At 37.8% G+C, this 20539-nt stretch overlaps 1 protein-coding gene across 6 annotated transcripts in view; it reads right to left on the bottom strand.

Moving 5' to 3' along the window:
• Nucleotides 1–20539, bottom strand: part of ARFIP1 (ARF interacting protein 1) — a 138863-nt gene that overhangs the window by 99492 nt on the left and 18832 nt on the right. The gene's annotated exons all lie outside the window — the stretch shown is intronic.

Raw genomic sequence — 20539 nt, 5'->3', positions numbered from 1 at the left:
TATGGCTGTGTTGGGTCTTCGTTTCTGTGCGAGGGCCTTCTACAGTTGCGGCAAGCGGGGGCCACTCTTCATCGCGGTGCGCGGGCCTCTCACTACCGCGGCCTCTCTTGTTGCGGAGCACAGGCTCCAGACACGCAGGCTCGGTAATTGTGGCTCACAGGCCCAGCCGCTCTGCGGGACGTGGGATCCTCCCAGACCAGGGCTTGAAACCATGTCCCCTGCAATGGCAGGCAGGCTCCCAATCACGGCGCCACCAGGGAAGCCCCAAAATTTCCTTTCTTTTTAAGGCTGAATAATATTCCACTGTATGTATATACCACATTTTATTTATTCAGTCATCCACTGATGGACATTTAGGTTGCTTCCATTTCTTGGCTATTGTGAATAGTGCTGCTGTGAACACGGGTGTGCAAATATCTCTTCAAGGTCTTGCTTTCAATTCTTTCAGAAATATACCCCAAAGTGGGATTGCTGGATCACATGGTAATTCTATTTTTAAATTTTTTAGGAAACACCATACTGTTTTCCATAACGGTCGCACAATTTTATATTCCTACCAATGGTGCGCAAAGGTTCCAATTTCTTCATATCCTCACCAATAATTGTTATTTACATTTTTAAAACAGTAGCCAACCTATTAACTGTGAGGAGATATCTCATTGTGGTTCTGATTTGCATTTCCCTAATGATTAGTGATGTTGAGCACTTTTTCATATGCTTGTTGGCCATTTGTGTTTCATCTTTGAAGAAATGTCTATTCAAGTCTTTTGTCCATTTTTTAAATTGGGTTATTTGTGTTTTAATTGTTGAGTTGTAGGAGTTTTTTATATATTCTGGATATTAACCTCATCAGATATATGATTTGCAAATATTTTCTCCCATTCTGTAGGCTACCTTTTCACTCTGTTGATTGTGTCCTTTGATGTATAGAAGTTTTTAGTTTAGATGCAGTTCAATTTGTCTATTTTTACTTTTGTTGCCAGTGCTTTTGATGTCACATTCAGGAAATCTTTGCCAAATCCACTATCATAAGCTTTTCTTCTAAGAGTTTTATAGTTATAGGTCTTACATTTAGGTCTTAGATACATTCTGGAGCTGGTTTTGTGTATGGTATAAGACAGGGTCCAACTTGCATGTTGATATCCAGTATTCCCAGAGCCATTTGTTGAAGAGACTTTCCTTTTTCCATTGAAGGGTCTCAGCATCTTGGCTTCTTTTGAGATCCCTATTTTCCTCACTGCCACTGCCTCCTTACAATATACCCAGATTACTTGAGGCTACTGGAGTTAAGTTTCTGCTCCTTGTGGTTAAGAGATGTACAGACACTAGGTATTTGGTCTCTAATCCAATCAGGAAGATTAAGATCTAGCTATCTAAATAATCATCACTCTTCCAAATTGTAAGATATGCTCTTACTTTCTTCCTCCTAAAAATAGCTGGTGATTCAACAGGTATTTACTATCTTCTATGCAATATGCATGGGATGAAATAGAAATAGAAATCAGATCTTAGGCTTCTAGGAACTAGAAGTATTGGTAAAAAATAATTACAGTGTGGTGAGCACCAGAGGGAAGCACTTAACATGGTAAGCACTCAGAGGGAAGACTTAATCAGAAGTGATATTTAAGCTGAATCTTATAGGATGACAGATGGGGACACAGTAAAGGAGAGATTCTAAATAGAAGGAATAATAGGAGCAGAATAGAAAGAGTCTAGTATATTCTAGAAACTGCAACTAAAGCAATTTGGGTAGAATGGTGATTACTCATTCATACATTCATCAGTTCTACTAATTTATTGAGCTCAATTTATTGAGCTCTCTCACAGTATCAGATACTCAGGATAGAGTGGTGAACAAAACAGACAAAACTCCCTACCCTCATAGAGCTCATATCCTAGTTGGGGAAAACAAATAAATAAATACACATGTTATACAGTCATAAATGCTAATGGGCATGTGTTCATGAATGTGCTGCTTTAAATAAGGTAGTCAGGGAAAACCTCAGAAGAGGTATCATATTTTTGTGAGACCTGAATAAAGTGAGGGAGTGAGCCATAAAGATATCCGGGAGTCCAGAATCCCAGGCAGAAGAAATAGTAAATACAAAGACGAGGAGGTGGGAACATGCTCAGCTTTTCAAGGAACAACAAGAAGGCCATGCAGCTTGAGGGCCAGAGGAGAACAGAAGGAAATGTCAGAGAGGCAGCGAAGGGCAAGAACATGTGCAGCTTTAAAGACCATAATAAGAACTTTGGATTTTATTCTTAGTGAAATGAGAAGCCACTTGAAGGTTTGAGCATAAGAGTGAAATGACCTGACTTATGTTTAAAAAGGATCACTTTTTTCCTGCTGTGTTGCATTAAACTATAAGTGAGCAAAGGCAGAAGCAAGGAGAACAATTTAACGGAATAATCTAAGCAAGAGATAATGGTAGCTTGGAGTAAGGTGACATTGGCTGAGGAGGTAAGAAGTGGTTAGATTCTAGGCATATTCTGAAGGCAGAACCAATTGGAATTCCTTACAGACAGATGTGAAAGATGGCAAAAAGAGAGGTGAAGGACAACTACAGAGGTTTTTGGCCCCAACAGCTGGAAAGGTGGAATTGCTGTTAACAGACCTGGGCAAGACTGGGGGTGGGGCACAACATGGAGAAAATAGCTAAAGTTTAGTGTAGGACATATTAAGGTTTATGTGGATAAGGTTACTAGGCTCTTGGATATATGAGCCTGAATCCAGAAGAAAGCTTGAAGCTGGGAGTAAGAAATTTAGAAGTCATCAGTGTGTAGACGGCATTTAAATCCCTTGGATTGGATAAGATCACCTAGAACACGGGTCAACAAACATTTTCTATAAAGGGCCAAATAGCAAACATTTTAGGCTCTGTGAGCTGTAAGGTCTCTGTTATAACTACTCAACTCTGCTGTTATAGCCCAAAAGCAGACACAGGCAATACATAAATGACTAGGCATGGATTTGGCTTGACCTCTGATCTAGAAAGTTGATGTAGATAGAAAAGAGAGGTTTGTAGACTGAGCTCTAGGACACCCCAATATTTGGACATGGGAGGAACTAGCAAAGGAAACTTATAAGGGATGGCAAGCAGGGTAGGAGGAAAACCACAATAGGAGGCTTCCAAGTACAGGTTTCTGCTTCTGGAACTAATGGACTAAGACCCTATACTAAACCTCCCCAACCCTGCACAGAAAACAACTGTAAAAGCTGAACACAACTTAAGAAGCAATTAATTGAAGGCACTGGAGAGTAAAGAGACTCTGGTGGAGAGCACATGCTTGCTTGGAGGAGGGGAGATAGGGAGCTATGCAAGCAAGTTTCCATCTCCTTGGCTTTTAGCCTAAAACTAAATCCTATCTATGCTGTGCACCCAGTAGCTGCCAGAGCATCCAGGGGAAAACTAGTCCTTCTGAGTTGCGGAAAAGTTAAGCTCACAAAAGTAAAAGGTATGGGGGAATCCTGAAAAGGAAAGATCCAGAAAGGGGATTCCCAAACTCTGTCTACTCACATCTCTAACCCCTCAAGGTACCTGCACAGAACAGACTCGACTGAGCTCACCTAAAGCCAAAAGATCTGAATTGAGACCAGAGCTGCCACCCAAGAAACAGTTTGTAATGCAAGTCCAGCCAAGAAAATTATCAGCCAAAACAAAGGAAGCAATACTCACTGGAGAAAAATAACAGAATCCAGGATCTTCACATCTCAATGTTCAAAACGTTCAGGATACAATCCAAAATTATCAGGTATATAATGAACCAAGAAAATGAAACAGAATTCCCAAGGGAAAAGAAAATCAATTTAGTCTGGCTCTGAGATGAACAAGAGATTGGAACTAACAGATAAGGATTTAAAAGACACTATTATAATACCTTCAATTAAGTAAAACAAAATATTTTCAGTGAATCAAAAAATCTCAGTGAAAAAAACAGGAAATCTCAGCATAGTAAAAATGAAGCAAATTGATTCCAGAATTGAAAACTACAATTTTTCAAAGAAAATATTCACTAGATGGACCTAGCCAAATGAAGATGACAGGAAAGAGTAAAGTAAAACTAAATTAAATCAATATAAATTATCCAAGGTAAAGAACAGAGAGAAAAAAAGACTAAAGAAAAAGAGCTTCAGAGACCTGTAAGAAAATATTAAATATTCCAATTTATGTGTAAGTAAAATACCAGAAGAAAAGGAGAGAGAAAACGGTACAGAAAAAGTGTCTGGAGAATTAATGGCCCAATTTTTTCCAAATCTGATGAAAGACAAACATTTATACATGCAAGATGTTTAATGAACAGCATGCAGAATAAACACAAAGTACATCAGTCAAACTATTTAAAGCCAAAGATAAAGAGCTAACCTCAAAAGCAGCAAGAGAGAAAAAAAATATTACTATCAGAGAACAACAATCCAACTAATGTCTGATTTCTCATCAGAAACTGTAAAGGCCAGAAGAGAGTGGAACACTGCGGTAAAAAGAAGAAAACTGTCCACCTAGAATTCTATATCCAGTGAAAATATCCTTTAAGAATTAGAGAGGATATTAAGGATATTTTCAGGTAAAACTAAGAGAATTCATCACCAGCAGACCTGAACTACAAGAAATGCTAAAGGAAGTTCTCAGGCTGAAGGGAAATAAAACCAGACAGAAAAAGCAGATGTTCAGAAAAGAATGAGAAGGAAATGAAATGGTAATTCCCTGGGTAAATGCAAAAACCATTTTTTTTTCTTTTTGCCTTTTCATCTCAATTTCTTTATAAACCATGAAACTGCTTAAAGCAAATGTTAGAACATCATTTCTGTGGTTTACAATGTATCTAGATGTAATACATATAAAACAACTGTATTAAAGAACAAGGGGGGAGGTAAGGGAAATATGGACCTAAAAGGATACAAAATTTCTATGTTTTAAGAGAAAAGCAGTACATTATTAATTATAAGTGAAATATGAAAAGTTTAATATGTATACTATAATCATGGCAACCACTAGAAGTATAATGCAAAGAAGTGTAACTAAAAAATTACCAGGAAAATAAAAGTGAAATTCTTTAAAATATTCAGATAATAAATAAAAAGGCAGGAAAAGAGGAGGAGAGAAAAAATACAGAGGAAAGAAGTAAAAAACAAAGAAACTAAGAGGGTAGATACAAAATCAGCCACATCAATAATGGCATTAAATATTATTGGACTAAATATTTTAGTTAAAAGGCAGAGATTGTCAGAGTGGAATTTTTATTTTTTATTTATTTTTTGGCCATGCCACGCATCTTGCGGTATCTTAGTTCCCCAACCAGGTATTGAACCTGGGCCCTCGGCAATGAAAGTGCAAAGTCCTAACCGCTGGATCGCCAGGGAATTACCTGGATATTTTTTTTAAATGACCCTACTATATTCTATCTATGAGAGATGCACTTTAAAGCCAAAGGTATAAATAGATGGAAAATAAATGGATGGAGAAAGACACACCATACAAAGAGTAGGCATAAGAAAGTTGGCATGGTTTTACTAATATCTGATAAAATAGTTTTTTTTAAAGTATTACCAAAGATGAAGAGAGATGTTTCATAATGATAAAATGATCAATTCATCAGGAATATGTAACAATCATAAATGTGTATGTTGGTTCCAATAATAGAGCTTCAAAATAAATGAAACAAACATTGACTGAATTAAAAGGAGAAACAGACAACTCCACAATCATCTTTGGAGACTTTATCACCACTCTTATAGCAATTGAAAGAACAACTAGACAAAGAAAACTGGCATAGACATAGAAGATCTGAACACCATCAGCCACCCTGACTGATATTTATGGAATAGGAAACTTAATAATGGCAGAATACATATTATTTTCACACGAACATGATGTATTTAGCAAAACAGGTCATATTTCGTGCCATAAAACAAGACTCAATAAATTTTTTTTTTTTTAAAGATTTATTTATTCATTGATTGACTGCTACATTGGGTCTTCGTTTCTGTGCTAGGGCCCTCTCCAGTTGCGGCAAGCGGGGGCCACTCTTCATCGCGGTGCGCGGGCCTCCCACCATTGCGGCCTCTCCCGTTGCGGAGCACAGGCTCCAGACGCGCAGGCTCAGCAGCTGTGGCTCACGGGCCTAGTCGCTCCGCGGCACGTGGGATCCTCCCAGACCAGGGCGCGAACCCGTGTTCCCTGCACCAGCAGGCAGACTCCCAACCACTGCGCCACCAGGGAAGCCCTCAATAAATTTTAAAAGAGTGAAATCATATAGAGAATGTTCTATGACCACAGTGGAATTTAATTACAATCAATCAACACAGATATGCAGGAAACCCCCCAAAATTTGGAAATTAAATAACACATCTAAAAAATTAACGTGAAAAAGAAGAAACCACAAGAGAAAGAAAATATTTTGAACTGAATGATAATGAAAACACAACATAGCAATATTTGTGCAATGCACCTAAAGCAAAGCTTAGAGAGAAATTTATAGCTTTAAATGCTTATATTTGAATAGAAGGAAGATCTTAAACCAACAATCTAAGATTGTACCTTAAGAAAACAGAAAAAGAGCAAATTAAACTAAAAGTAAGACGTAGGAAGGAAATAATAATAAAGACCAAAAATCAAGGAAATAGATGGTAGGCAGTAGAAAAACTGGCTCGCATACTTCAAAAAGCTTAAGCTCATGAAAAGTAAAAGTCGATGAACTGTTGCAGATAAAAGGAGACAAGATAAATGCCAACTAAATACAATATACAATATGGACTGGATCACAAAATAGGAAAAAAATAGCTATAAAGGATATTACTGGAACAACTGTGGATTGAATAATAGTACTGTATCAATTTCCTAAATAATTTTCTAATTTTGATAAAAGTACTGAGATTATATAAGAAAAAGTCCTTGTTCTTAGGAATAAAGGGACACGATGTCTGCAAATCACTCTCAAATGGCTGAAAAGAGAAGAAACTATATATATAAAGAGAAAACATTAAAGTAAATGGGACAAAACAATGACTGGTGAATCTGGGTAAAGAGTTTAAGTTTTCTGTATGAAATTTTATCAAAATTTAAAGTTTGAAAAATAAAAATAACAAAAGAGGCTAGAAAAGTATGCAGGAGACTATCATGATGGACTTTATAAATGCCAGACCAAGAAGTGTGGACTTCTCCTAAAAGGGATAAGGGAGAAAGAAGCAGAAGAATCTGATCAATTTATTTTAGAGAACAGTCTGGTAGGAGGTTAGACTGAAGGGAAAGAAGGAAAGAGTAGAAGTAGAAGAACTATTTAGGAGGTATTTTACAGTCCAAGTAAGAAATAATAAAGATCTAAATTAAGGTTGTGGGAATGGAAAAAGGTAGATTCAAGAGTTCTTTAGGAGGTAAAGTAAGAGACTTACAGAGTGACTAGACTGTGGGGGATCAAGAAGGGGGAGGAATGTAGGATAGCCCATGCCCCCTCCCTGCCCCCTACCCAATTTTTGGCTTGGGCAAGGAGAAAGACGAACATGTCACTCACCAAAGGGTACAGCAAAGTCCTGAGAGGCACAGACTGTTTCATCCATAAATGCCAATGATTTTCAACCCTCTCTGAATCTTAGAACTACCTGGGGAACTTTAAGTTTTAAAAGTTCACCAGGTGATTCCAATGTGCAGCTAATTGAGAACCACTGCTATAAGCAGGCACTAGACTCTTTAAACAAACAAACAAACATAAAACTTTAGTATTGGGGAGGATCTACAAGTCATTCAGTTCAACTTGTCATGCAGATTAAAACCACAAATCAGATACTAGTGTACACCCATTAGAATGGCCAAATTTAGAAAGACTGACAAAACCAAGTGTTAGCAAGTATGTGGATTCTCATACATTGCTGGTGCAAGTAAAAATTGGTAAAATCACTGTGGAAAACTTTTTGGCAGTATTTAACTATTAAAGTTAAACATATGCCTATCCTATGACCCAGCAACTCCACTCCTAGGAAATATACCCAAGAAATATAGTGCATATGTCCATCATAAAACAATACAAGAATATTCATAGCAGCTTTATCCAAAATAGCTAAAAACTGGAAACAACCCAAATGTCCATCAACAGTAGAACAGATAAAGAAGCTGTAGTATAATCATACAATGGAACACTACACAGCAATAAAATAGAACTGCGGCTATTAAAAACAAAAAATCTCACAGACAATGTTGAGCCAATGAAGCCAGACCCAAAGAGTAGGTACCATACGATTCAATTCAAAAAGAAAACCAATAAGGAATGATGACTGTAGGCAGAACAGTGGTAATCTTGGTGCGAGGAAGTACTCAGTCATGACCTTGACTTCCGGTTTCGTTTCTGCATGGAAGGAGCTTGGGAGTCACCACTTCATTCTAACAACAAGTAAGAAGCTGAACAGACTAAAAAAATCAACTTTTCTTGGATTCGTAAAAGGGGAGACACAGGGCACACCGCTACTCCCAAAATTGGAGAGACAGGCAAATGCAGGGAGCCATGGCTCACCGCAGCAAAAACCACCTCAGGAACCAGTGCTGGGGTAGGAAAACCTGAACTGTAATCGATGAGCTGCTGGAGGCTCAGTGTGGACAACTGTGAGAATTAAAGACTCCAGGGGGACCCAGTCATAAGCAGGGTCCCACAATGTTGAGTTTTGCTTCCAAGGGCCAGACCAGGTTACCCCTGCAAATATCGCAGAAAAACCCCCTCATCCTTCCAGCAAGTGGTGGAGAATTGAAACCATTTTGAAATACACCGAGCACTCTGTTCTTAACAAGGCCTACCCTCAGGAGAAACCAGAACCTAACCTCTTGGGTAAAACCAGCACCTAACAGAGATGAGGAAGGGAAACACCCAAGCCCAGCACACTCTAACTATCCTGTCCCCCCCTAAGGGGAGGACAGAAAAACTGAGAAACACTTGTGAAGTTCATAATCCAGAGGCACAGGCCCACTAAAAGACTGAGACCTAATCATAGGACTATATAGTGCTTCCCTCCTCCCACACCTTACCCAGACATTGCTAAAGCCCTATTTACAGCAGTTCCTTTTACCTGATACATCATGGCTGACTATAAAGAAAAAAATTACAAGGCTTCCAAAGGCAAAAAACACAATTTGAGATCACAGAGCAAGCATCACAATCAGAAATGGCAGGGATGTTGGAATTATCAGACCAGGGATTTAAAAACTATGATTAATATGCTAACGGCTGTAATGGATAAAGCAGACAGCATGCATGAACAGACGAGCAACATAAACAGAGATGTAGAAATCCTAAGAAAGAACCAAAAAGAAATGCTAGAGATAAAAATCACTTAATAACAGAAATGAAGAATGCCTTTGACGGGCTTATTAGTAGACTGAACAATGACCTTGGGGTAGGCAAACATTTCCTAGGAAACAAAAAACATAAACAATAAGAGAAACACTGATAACCTGGACTTCAGCAAAATTAAAAACTTCTTTTCAGAAAGACACCATTAAAAAAATGAAAAGGCAACCCACAGATAGGGAGAAAACAGATGTAAGATATGTATCTGACAAATGACTGGTATTCAAAATATATAAATAAGTCTTAAAATTCAATAAGACGACAAACAACCCAAATAAAATATGGCCCAAAATTTTAACAGACGCTTCACTAAAGAAAACAAATGAATGGCAAGTAAGTGTATGAGAAGATAGTCAACGTCACTAATCATCAAGGAAATGCAATTTAAAGCTACAAGAAGATACAACTATATACCCAATACAATGGCTAAAGTTTAAAAAGACTGACAATACCAAGTGTTGGTAAAGAGTAACTGGAATTTGCATACACTGCTGGAGGAAACGTAAAAAACGACTTCACTTTGGAGAACCGTTTAGCAATTTCTTATAAAAGTTAACATACACTTGATCATATCACTCATTCTGTACCTAAGCATTCACAAGAAAAATAAAAACAAATGTCCCAAAGAGACTTGTATATGTGTATTCATAGCAGCTTTACTCATAAGAGCCCAAAACTAGAAAAAAAAAAAAAAAATGCCCATTAACAGGTTAATGGATAGACAAATTATAGTACATACATATAACAGAATATTCCTCAGCAATAAAAAAGAGTGAATTACTGATGCATGCAATAACTGTTGATTAATCTCATCATATTATGCTGAGCCAAAAAAAGCCAGACACAAAAAGAATACATGCTATATGATTGCATTTATACAGAACTCTAGAACACACAAAATTAATTTATCACGACAAATCAGTTGTTGCCTGGGGAGAGGGGTGGATAGGGGAGGACTGATGGCAAAGGGGCACAAGAAACTTTATCTGTATTTTGATTGTGATTATGGGTTTCCCAAGTTTATACATTTGTCAAAACTCATCGAACTGCATATATTAAATGTATGCATTTTATCACATGCAAAATTTACTTCAATAAACTGTCAATTTTTTTTTAAGGGTGAATTCCATTCTACCATCTCTAAGGACAGAGGATCTGTTTTGCCTGAAAGCCCAAAATCCACCCCCAGGGAGACCATACCAGTCTGATGGGGGGAGGCATATGGCCCTGATCATGATCTTCCTTGCCCACCTACAAGGAAGAACGGACTTGCAGCTCTACAACCCAGTAGCAAATAAAGTTTGTCACCTTCCAAAATATGTGTTCATGACAAAAATAAATTAGGTCAATACCCTCTCACTATAAAAATTACTGCAGAATCCTAAGTGTCATTTACAGACATATATTCCCTGTTTGATCCAGAGTCTAAAAATTCACAAGCACTCGCCTCTAAGAGAATATCTAAAAAATGGCAGAGCATTAAAAAAAAATCCCTCTGTTCCTCAGATCCAGTGTCCCTCATCCTAGATCTTTTAAGGCAATGACTGGTTTGCCAAGTCAGACTTTTAGCCAAGTACTGTGTATATCTCATTCTCCCGGCTGCCCAGCCACAGTCCCCCCCCAATGTTGGGGAAAGCCTCCACATAAGGCTGGGGAAAGGCAGAGCCTGCTTCTTATTATATAAAAGCTCAAAACACCAGATAATCAAGCAAATATCTGGAGCCAGATTACTTGAGTTCAATCCCTGGCTCCTCCACATACTAGCTATGTAAACTTCCTAAACTTCCTAAAATTCTCTTTCCTCATCAGTAAAATAATAGTATTGTGCCTACCTTACGATGTTGTTGTGAGGATAAAATAAAATATAAAGTACTTAGAAAAGTATCTGGCATATAATAAGTGGTATATAGGTCACATTATAATTATTTGTTTCCCAGACTCTGGGGGCACTGCCATGTGACCTTGGCTCTGCCAAATCAAAGGCACTTGCCCCAGACCTGGAATCAGAAACTAGCAATAACAAGAAAGAGGAATGATGAGGAACTCACTCTGGGGCAGCCACAACTGTGGTGAGACCAAATGCCTTCAGCAGTGTCCACAGCACCAGGGGCAGCACCCAGTCACCAGAGCTAGTCACCAGAGTCCCGGCAGTGCGAGGTGCTAGGGCCAGTGCTAAGCAATGGCAGCGACAGTGCCCTTACTGAAATCGTGCTGAACCGTGATTTGGAGCATACTCCCGGATATGGAGCCCGCATTCTGGTTTTCCAACCTTCCAGTAAGCTACCTCAGATCCTCTTAGTAAATGTCGTTTCTATGTAAGTGAGCTGGAGTTGGTTTCATTTGCTTGCAACATAAGATCCTGACAGCTGACCTGCAAAAAGTGGATAAATGTGAAATGGTCTTATATTATCTTTGTGAGTGCTTCTGCATACCAAGTGATAACTATGAAATGGTCTAGAAACTTTTGAGAATGTTAGTGAACAAGTTAGCTATGGAACTTGTTTGATAGCTTCATGATTCCCTAATCTAATGTGCCAATAACAACTAAAAAGCTGACCTTAATTAACCGCCTTCTACATGCCAGGCACTGTGCTAATAATAAGCACATTACAGGAAATATTTCATTTAACCCTCACAACTGCCCTGTTAGGTAGATAAGATTTTCCCAATTTTACAGATGAGAAAACTGAGGGCTAGGAAGGTTAAAGAATTTAAATAATGTATCCTCTTGCAAATGGAGCCCTACCAGAATAGTAAGAGCTAACAATGAGTACATACCAAGTGTCAGGCACTGTTCTACACGTTTTTCACATACTAACTGATTTAATTCTAATTATGCATGAACTCATTCAAACCCACCACAACTCACGAACCTAGATACCATTATTATTCCTGTTTTACAGGTAAGAGAACAGAAAGATTAAGAAATGTGCTTAATGACATGCAGCTAGCAAGTGATGAACTGGGATTCAAATCTGGCAGTCTGGCTTCAGAGACCTTATTTTTAACCTCGACATTATACTGCCTCCCTAAAGGTGACTGAAATACATCAATGGGCCATGCCAACCAATATATATGCCTTCAGATATTTATGAGTCAAACGTACTGCTTTCTTGATGTTGACGACTTGTACTGTTGTTTCTTCTGTTTCCATATCAACCTGCGCTACTCTAACTGTGCTACTTGTCTTAATCTGACCCTTCACTTCCAGCAATTCAAGATTGAAGCAACAGCCTCCAGTTATATCATTATTGCTGCCTTTTGCTAATAACAGAGCCCTAGAGACAGCTGTGACCAGGAACTTCCTACTCCTAGCTGTGGGAGGTTGCAGAATTAAACTAGGACATCTGGGAATCAGGAGCTTCAGGATATGGACTACGCCTGCTGCTGCAAATGGCATCAGCTGCCAGAAAATATGCATGTTATTATTGATCCTGATAACTCCTTGGTTAGCAATTGGGGTCAATTTTAGTATCCATCCCCCCAGACAACATCTAGAGACATTTCTGGTTGTTATAGCCGGGGATGGTGTGCTACTGGCTTCTTGAAGGTACAGGCCAGGAATGTTGCTAGAGGTCCTACAATGCACAGGATAATCCCCCACAGTAAAAAATCATATAGCCAAATATGTCACAGAGTCAAGGCTGAAAAACTCTGTAAATAGCCTGATGCTATAAACTGCTTCTTATAATAGCAGGCCCAATGGGTCTTAATACTTACTCATTTTATCAAATTACCCAAGACATTTTTCACAGAACAAATAATCCTAAAATTTATATGGGACCACAAAAGAACCAGAATTGCCAAAGCAATCCCAAGGAAAAAGAACAACACTGAAGGCATAACCCTCCCAGACTTCAGACAATACTACAAAGCCACAGTAATCAAAACAGTGTGGCATTGGCACAAAAACAGACATATGGATCAATGAAACAGAATAGAGAGCCCAGAAACAAACCCATACACCTATAGTCAATTAAGCTTCAACAAAGGAGGCAAGAATGTACAGTGGAGAAAAGACAGTCTCTTCAGCAAATGGTACTGGGAAAGCTGGACAGCCTCATGTAAATCAATGAAGTTAGGACACACCCTCACACCATACACAAAAAAACTCAAAATGGCTTAAAGAGTTAAATATCAGACATGACACCATAAAATTAGAAGAGAACACAGGCAAAACATTCTCTGACGTAAGTTGTATCAATGTTTTCTTAGCTCAGTCTCCCAAGGCAATAGAAACGAAAGCAAAAATAAACGAGTGGGACCTAATCAAACTTATAAGCTTTTGCACAGCAAAGGAAACCATAAACAAAATGAAAAGACAACCTACGGACTGGGAGAAAATATCTGCAAATGATGTGACCAATAAGGGCTTAATTTCCAAATTATATAAACAGCTCATACAACTCAATAACAAAAAAACAAACAACCCAATCAAAAAATGGGGAGAAGACCTAAGTAGACATTTCTCCAAAGAAGATATACAGATGGCCAACAGGCACATGAAAAGATGCTCAACATCACTAATCATTAGAGAAATGCAAATCAAAACTACAAGGTACCACCTCACACCAGTCAGAATGGCCATCATCAAAAAAATCTACAAACAACAAATGCTGGAGAGCGTGTGGAGAAAAGGGAACTCTCCTGCACTGTTGGTGGGAATGTAAATTGATACAGTCACTATGGAGAACAGTATGAAGGTTCCTTAAAAAACTAAAAATTGAGTTGCCATATGATCCAGCAACCCCACTCCTGGGTATATATCCAGAGAAAACTATAATCTGAAAAGATACATGCACCCCAATATTCACAGCAGCACTCTTTACAATAGCCAGGACATGGAAACAACCTAAATGTCCATCGACAGATGAATGGATAAAGAAGATGTGGTGTATATATACACAGTGGAATATTAGCCATAAAAAAGAATGAAATGATGCCATTTGCAGCAACATGGAGGACCTAGAGATTATCATACTGCTGTAACTCAGAAAGAGAAACACAAATACCACAAGATATCACTTATATGTAGAATCTAAAATATGACACAAATGAACATATTTATGAAAAAGAAACAAACTCAGAGACATAGAAAACAAACTTATGGTTACCAAAGGGGAAAGGGGGTTGGGGAGGGATAAATTAGGAGTTTGGGATTGACAGATACAAACTACTATATATAAAATAAACAACAAGGTCCTCTGTATAGCACAGGGAACTATATATAATATCCTGTAATAAATCATAATGGAAAAGAATATGAAAAAGAATATGTATCTATATGTATAACTGAATCACTCTGCTGTACACCAGAAACTAACACAACATTGTAAATCAACTATACTTCAATTTAAAAAAAAACTTACTTTAATGTCATAAATGCAACCCATTTCAAAGCAAGACCAACTGCACTGGGGGAGGATAACTCCCCCATGCCCTCCTTTGGTGCACCACTTAACACTATCCATCACTCCAGAGAACTTTCTCAACACCACAATAGCTATATCATGGCTCATAAAACTGCTGACAGTCTGACCCCCACCCACTTCTGCAGCCACTTCTCAGACCATATTCTTCCCTAACTTTCTCCATACTGGCCAACTAAATGTCTGCTCACTTCATGGTGCACAGTAGCTCTTCTCCCTGTAAATTCAACTCCTAGTCTATGGCCTTTTCTGTAGCTGCCCAAGACCAAAGCTAAAAGAAAAAAGCTCACGTAATTTTTTCTGGCACTACTTACGTTTTTCAAATCCTGAAAATATACCTTGACATTAACATTATAAAAGGCTTTACATTTGACAATCAGCATCTATGGGTGAACACTTCATGGAAAATAAAAGATTCAACATTAACAAAAATTCACCCAAAGACTAAAAATCTACCTTAATAATGCAAGAGAAGGATACTGGAAATAAGTTTCTTGATTTATCAATATATTACATTATGAATGGTAAAACCTAATTTCTAAAATGCTTATTAGAAAAAGATAGAAACTTTCTAGAAAGGATGTAAAAGAACTTGTCTTAGCCTTAATCAGACTTCTGGAACAATACAAGGCATCACATCTTCTAAAACACACATATTTAACATTGTTCTTTAATCCAATTTACCACTGAGCTGGTAAAAATAAAGTGGTATAATAATAAGCTTAAAGTTTTTCCAATTGTTTCTTACATCTACCATTTTTTTAAAAAAGTTATTTGAAAATTCATTAAAAAGCACTATGAAATATTTCTAATGCTCAGTAGGTATTTTGTTCTGCTATCAAGTAGTTCTTCTAATTTAAAGGACTGAATTCTTAATTTCAGTCAAATCTAGACAAAAGAGCAGTGAATAAAGTAAACAGTGTGGAAAAAAAAAAAAAGAAAAGAAGGGAAGCTACAAATATTCAACTCTAATTGTTCTAGTTATGGTTTCAGACAATGAAGGTCGCAGTGCTTAGTGAACTAATTATGTATGTCAACAGAGACCATATTTTGTTCTAAAACCAAAAAGCACAAATGCCTTCTGTGTCAGATGAAATTATTTAGATTTTTGTTTGCCTACAAAAAAAGAAAGCAATTCTATTAAACTCATAATTCAGTCTTTGAAATTTCCCTCTGTATTAGTAAAAACATGACCTTTAAAAACTGGTCAATGTATTTATAGCAAAGTTAATTTAACATGTTTCAAAAGTATTAGGTGAATAAGCCTACCCATGAGGTCTCAAGATAACTAACCAAGGTGTCAGAAGACACAGATTTAAGGAGCAGTTCTGCCACTTTTTTATAAGTTTACAGAAGTCACTGTACTTCCCTAAGTTTCAATTTCCTCATTTATAAAATGAGATTCTTAACTTCACCTATATATCATACAGCTATTATAAGAATCAAATATGAAATTGCTTGGCAAACTGAAAACGTTATAAAGATGTTATAATTATAGCACACTGATTTCGGCTAAGGACAAATATTGGAGTAGTCCCATCAACACTAGCATTTACCAGCATAGCTACTCCTCCTAACTGTCACTATGGGTACCCTAAATACATTTCTCTAAAACAGACCAATATCAAGACAGAGCTGAAATATGGTTACAAATGTTATCGTCTTTGGCCAAGTTCTTTTTTTTTCTTTCTTGGCAATTTCATGGTTTTAAAAGGAAGATGATCCTACATAAGGATGGATAAAGCAATGTGGTCAAGTCCAAATAATTACTGAATCTGGATGATTAATATATGGTAATTCATTTACTACTTCACCTTTATTTCATACGTTGCTAATTTTTCTTAACAGATGTTTTAATCTACTAGTATCAACACCTATTTGTCTTATATTTTCAACCACTTGCTACTCGAATACTGCATTTCAGGTCTCCCAAGTTTCTCACCTTCTGCCTGTCATTCTCATTTCTGGGTCAAGCCAATCTTAGCCGCTAGCTACCACTTGAACCGCATTTCTTCCCACTCTTCCCTCACTGACCCTCAGTTCCAGCCAGAGTTCTCACTGCTATTCCTCAAGCACACCAATCTTATTTTTGCCCTTGCCTTTGCTCTCTCTGGAAGGTTCTTACTCCCAGATTTTCACATGACCCTTCCTCATTTCATTTAGGTTTCTGCTCAAACAGAAAGGGCCTTCCCTGACCAACTGATGTAAATTAGCACACTTCATCACTCTTTAGCCCCTTATCCTGCTTTACAGCAGTAAAGACTACTTTACATTATATTATAAAATAATTTATGTATATGCTATGTATATATTTAACATGTCTGTCTCCCCACCCAATATGTTTACAACATAAAAGCCAACTCCTCCTGACACTCACAATCCTTCCAAGACCTGAACTATGTTCTTCCCACTTATTATGCTTCTTCAGATACCCTATTAAATCAAACTTAATTACTCACACTTCCCCATACACGTCTCTCAATTTCCTTTCTCTACGACTCAGCCCAAGCTGTGACCATCATCATTCACACACTCAAATTCTACCCACACTGTAAGAAACAGTTTAAACACCACCTTTACTGATATTCCTGGCTGATACTCCTCTGAACTGCCACAATTCTTTATCTGTACCACTCTAAAGGCATTATTATTCTATATTTTATTTATTTTAAAATTTCCTCTAATAATCAACATGCAGCTTGAGTGCAGGATCTAAACGAATTCACTTTTAGACCTCTGGGTTACTTACATAAAAGAGGAATGGAAATATTTGTATATTTTTTCTTGGATATTAGAAGTAAGTATATGTATTAGTGTTACTGTATCAAAGGGCAGACAGAAAAGGAGAATTCATGCAATAATCCTAAGATACACTAATAAATACCTAACACAAGTACTTTGCTTTCTTTCCTTTTTTATTGTTGTTAAAAATACACTTGTTTTCCCAACTTCCTTGCTTCCGTCTTTACATAATTTTTTCCTATTAAGTTTCTTACATTTACTCATCTTTCCCACTTTTCTTTGGGTTCAAATCATAGCTCTTTTCCTCATTAGCCATGTTAACCCTTCCAGGTCTCTGTTGCCTAATCTATAAAATGAGGGAGAGAACCTCAACTGCAAATGGGTTATTATAGCATTAAATGAGATAATATATCTCATAAAACCCAGTATAGTGCCTGGCACCTAACAGGCTCTCAGTGAATGGTGCCTATTTGGCTATTATTTCTTCTACAGATATAGAAGCTGCAGTTTTTAAACACATTTCAGGGTATAAAGTTTGAATATTAAAAATACAAAAACAAAATCCACCTTTTTCTGCTCTAATCAAGACTGGAATAGAGTACAAACCAAGCCAAGCTCACGTTTTCTTCTTTTTTAATTCAAAAAGAAAAAAAAAAACCAAACAACTGATGTCATAAAAAAAAATGAGAGGAAGAAAGTGTTTTTATGGTCACTGATAGGATAGATATCTTAATGAAAACATCATTTGATTCAGAGGAAATCACCTGGATTCTGCAATTAACTAGCTGAGTGATCCTGCACAAAGGCAATTCACCTGACAGAACCTAAAATGAACCTTAAGTCCTTTATTGTTCAGGGTAGATACTGTTTTTGGCTCAGTTCAAAATGCTGGAGTTTTTGTTGTTGTTGTTTTGTTTTGCTCTTAAAGAAATGAAAACTATCATCCAGGTCATCATATTCTATTCCTAAGAAACCAGTATCCATATATCGTTTATACTAGTGGAGTGAGGATTAATTCATTCATCAAACTGACCATCAGTGATGTGCCAACCTCTGCTAGGATTAGCCTGAATTACTGAAAAGTCCAACGTATAGAACATTTAATTAAGAGTTAATGGCCATAATACATATAGAGTTATAATAGATTAAAAGAAGGGACTTCCCTGTGGCGCTGTGGTTAAGAATCCGCCTGTCAATGTATGGGACGCAGGTTCGATCCCTGGTCCGGGAAGATCCCACATGCTGCAGAGCAACTAAGCCCACACGCCACAACTACTGAGCCTGCGCTCTAGAGCCTGTGAGCCACAACTACTGAGCCCGTGTGCCACAACTACTGAAGCCCGTGCGCCTAGAGCCCATGCTCCGCAACGAGAGAAGCCACCGCAAATGAGAGAAGTCCACGCACCACAACAAAGAGTAGTCCCCGCTAGCGGCAACTAGAGAAAGCCTGCACGCAGCAATGAAGACCCAACGCAGACAAAAAATTTAAAAATATAAATATATATACACATATATTAAAAGAAGAATTCTTATAAGCAAATCTGACCCCCAAAATGTTTTCATCAAGGATATTGAAAAAAGAAGATTTAAGTTAGTAGAATACTAATATTGATAAATGGGGAATTTTAAAGTTACAGAATATTCCTAAATACTACTTTGGTTAACTGTAAACTCATACAATGCTTTTAAATTTGGGTATAAATTCAGATTATACTCACACACCTGGCCTTTTTTTTTTTTTTTAAATTACAATATTCCCTGTGGATGCTGCACATTTGGGCATGGCTAAAAACACAGGGAATGCCTAATATGAATTTTAATGTTAATTTACAGACAAATTTGAACAATTATTTGGCAGTGGATTCCTTCAGATCATTGTCATCCAGCCTTAACTCTCCTGAGCAGATGTCTAGTTTAGCATCTACTGGTGTGACATTCACACAAAAGAAACGCACAGTGGTAAACCACAAAGGGAATACTTTCTTTTATTATGATGAGTCCCATCACTGACAGGGCTACCAATCCTTCCTGTAGTTCACAAGCATTAAACTTCCTCTGACGATCTCTCAATGGTATAGATTCAGAGATCTGATTGTAAAAAATCAAATCCATGAGTTAGGACAAATACGGTATACATAATTCCCTAGGTTCTCAGAACTAAATATAACTACAGCACTGCTTTGACAAATAGTAAACAGCCAAACTATTTTATTTTTTTAAAATTTATTTATTTATTTATTTACTTTTGGCTGTGTTGGGTCTTTGTTGCTGTGCGCGGGCTTTCTCTAGTTGCGGTGAGCGGGGGCTACTCTTTGTTGCGGTGTGCGGGCTTCTCATTGCAGTGGCTTCTCTTGTTGCGGAGCACGGGCTCTAGGCACGCGGGCTTCAGTGGTTGTGGCATGCGGGCTCAGTAGTTGCAGCTCGCGGGCTCTAGAGCGCAGGCTCAGTAGTTGTGGCGCACGGGCTTAGTTGCTCTGTGGTATGTGGGATCTTCCCGGACCAGGGATCAAACCCGTGTCCCCTGCATTGGCAGGCGGATTCTTAACCACTGCACCACCAGGGAAGTCCCAGCCAAACTATTTTAAATCACGAAGAATCCTGAATCCCTCACAGATAATACATATTTTGCCAATCAGAACTCATCTTTGACTTTTGGGCAAAAAATAAATTATCCAGCTCTAAACCCTACATTAAAGTCTGTCACACAGACTCAGCATCTTGGCGTGATGATGAAACACTGTGGCTAGCACTGTGCCACATACACAGATGGCAAACTGGTTCAGAAACACTGCTACTGGAGCTGGAAGAACCCATGTTGTGTTCCAGCCTTGCCGGTTACTCTAATTCAGGCACTACCTCTGTGCAAGTTAAATATGATCAACAAATAAATGGGGGAGATAATGGTTGTTCTACTTGCCTAACTGAATTGTATCAAATCAGTCGAAGGATCAAAGGTGGGACAATATGAAAGTGTTACCCTGTAAATCTTTAAGCACTATAAATTTGAGAGATGTTCCTAGGATTAGGTGTTCAAAAAA

Source organism: Eschrichtius robustus, chromosome 4 (assembly GCF_028021215.1).
Source record: "Eschrichtius robustus isolate mEscRob2 chromosome 4, mEscRob2.pri, whole genome shotgun sequence".
NCBI lineage: Eukaryota > Metazoa > Chordata > Mammalia > Artiodactyla > Eschrichtiidae > Eschrichtius > Eschrichtius robustus.
This window is presented reverse-complemented; position numbering and strand designations above follow the sequence as displayed.